We start from the raw sequence: 2,644 nt of genomic DNA, 5'->3' as shown, positions 1-2,644 counted from the left end.
ATGGCATCACTGACTCAATGGACGTGAGTCTGAGTGAACTCCGGGAGTTGGTGATGGACAGGGAGGCCTGGCATGCTGCGATTCATGGGGTCACAAAGAGTCAGACACGACTGAGCAACTGATCTGATCTGATCTGATCTGAATCTCTTATTAAAAACTCCAGTGGCTGACAATGGCATAGCCAGTGAAAGTGTTAGTCACTCAGACCTGTTTGATTCTTTGCAAACCCATGGACTGTAAGCCTTCCAGGCTCTTCTGTTCATGGAGCTCTCCAGGCCAGAATACTGGAGTGGATTGCCATTCCCTTCTCCCGGGGATTGTCCTGATTGAGAGATTAAACCTGGGTCTCCTGCATAGCAGGCAGATTCTTTGCAATCTGAGCCACCAGGGAATGTATTCTGGTCTTCATGTAGGCAATAAACTAGGAGTGCACATGGGGCTGTGGTGGAGGGCTGCCTCACCTAGAGTACTGGCAAAGGTGTGAGGGTGCTGCCAAGTTAAATAGTGGCTGATAAAGCAGAGTGGACTAGGGATCATCCAGGGTTATGTTATTAACCATGGCCTTCAATCTTGGAAGTTGGAATATGGGACTTTGTGACAGGAATCTCCCAACAGCAGTGTCTCATTCTGAACAATCAGGAAGCCAGAAACTTTTTTTATTCCAGGAACTCTACTGCTGTTCAAAGCAGACCCACAGGCATTGGCTACATACACAGGAAATAATCCCTATAGAAAAACTGGGACAAGAGTTAGGTTGTAAAAACCATAGCCAAAAAGCCTAAGCTTCATAGAATGGGTCTTATTGTAGCAGGAGATCAGTGAATGTGAAAGAAACCCACTCCTCTGGCCAGTCCTCGTGACTGGGTGGCTGGGAGAAGGGATGGTAGATAGTAGACCTCTGCAGCTTGCTGGGTTTGGAGTAGCCTGGGCTTGTTAGATTGTCAATTCCATCCACCCGCTGATGTCCTAAGCATGAATATGATTGTCTTTGAAAATTGAGATGGACAGAGGCTTGAGTTGGACAAGTTTGAGTAGTGAAATTCTCCAATACCTAGATTTGAGACAGTCTAGAAAAAACTGGATGATACAGGGCAAAGGGTGGAATGAAAAAGAAAGCGGGAAAATCCAAGGACATGTTCCCTATGCTTTATGATGGAAGGCAAGGAAAAGAAGCCCAGTTCCCACAAATCCTAAACCCAAGTATTAACCATTGAACTTTGAAATGCTCTAGGGAAGAAATCCCTAAATGCATCATTTTCTAATGAAACAAATTCTCATTCTTAACTCCAGTCTCAGAAAGGGACTTAAATATCACCAGTAGATGATAACACACCCCATCCTGGGAACTAAAAAGCAGACCTTTCCCCATTTCTTCACAATTAGACTCAGAAGTAGATTGACTGAAGTAGACAAATGCTTTCTCATTCTTTATCCTTCACCCACAGCCTTTATAAGGACCCTTTATAGAAATGAGCCCAGGATAAATATCAGTTCAGTTCAGTCACTCAGTCGTGTCCGACTCTTTGCAACCCCATGAATCGCAGCATGCCAAGCCTCCCTTCCATCACCAACTCCCGGAGTTCACTCAGGCTCATGTCCATTGAGTCGGTGATGCCATCCAGCCATCTCATCCTCTGTTGTCCCCTTCTCCTCCTGCCCCCAATCCCTCCCAGCATCAGAGTCTTTTCCAATGAGTCAACTCTTCGCATGAGGTGGCCAAAGTACTGGAGTTTCAGCTTTAGCATTCCTTCCAAAGAAATCCCAAATCAGACATGCATGTCTTAAAGGCTACCTATATTCCAAATTTTGTCTTTGCATATTTAGAATGTTTTAAATTTATGTTTAAAATGTTTTCTTTCAGGAATATATCTAATTTGGTCCTTTTAAAATTTTTGAGGAAAAATATAGTAATAACAATAGCAAACCAGAGAGCGTGACACCCATTTTAGTTCAATACTATGTATCTCCAATCTCTGGAGAACTGAATGTGCTTTTAAACTTGGAAAATATGTTCTCCACTATTTAACCTAAATGCCACTATAATTATAACCATTTCAGACCTATTCCTATAATTCTTTCTGCAAGATATACAATTAGAATGAAGTGGTAATCTAAACAATGAAAATAAAATGGAAACCTGCAATTACATAGTCAAACTTTTTCTCATGTTGAATGAAGAAAGGCATTATTTAATTAAAATACCAAATGCCAAAGTCCATGAGAAAAACCAAGCATGACATAAGTACAGAAGATCGAAGTTGATGTTAAAGACAAAAACCCCATGTCTAATATTTGGCATTGTGTATGAACATGAATTATATTCCTATTCTCAGAGGTAACCATTAGTGACTGTATTTCATATACATTATTTTTAAAGCATAGCATGCAGAAAGCAAATGTTGCCTGCATTTTAAGAGTAGCTCCTTCTTCTTCTTCATCTGGACATAAGTTCCTGGTACGCTGGTTTCATCCAGAGCCTGTTATGTTACACCCAGCTTATTTTGCTCTTGTAACCAGTCCTTTTGACATCAGAAGTTACAAACCTTGATTGCAACCCCATCTTAAAATGTCTTCTGTAGCTCCTTCACCCAAATCTAGAGTAACAGTGTTGAGAACCAAATAAGATCAAAAAGGAAACAGTCAC

This window comes from Bison bison, unplaced genomic scaffold (genome assembly GCF_000754665.1).
Source record: "Bison bison bison isolate TAMUID 2011002044 unplaced genomic scaffold, Bison_UMD1.0 scf7180017864263, whole genome shotgun sequence".
In the NCBI taxonomy this organism is placed as follows: Eukaryota; Metazoa; Chordata; class Mammalia; order Artiodactyla; family Bovidae; genus Bison; species Bison bison.
The sequence above is the reverse complement of the archived record's forward strand: the minus strand, read 5'-3'. Positions refer to the sequence as shown.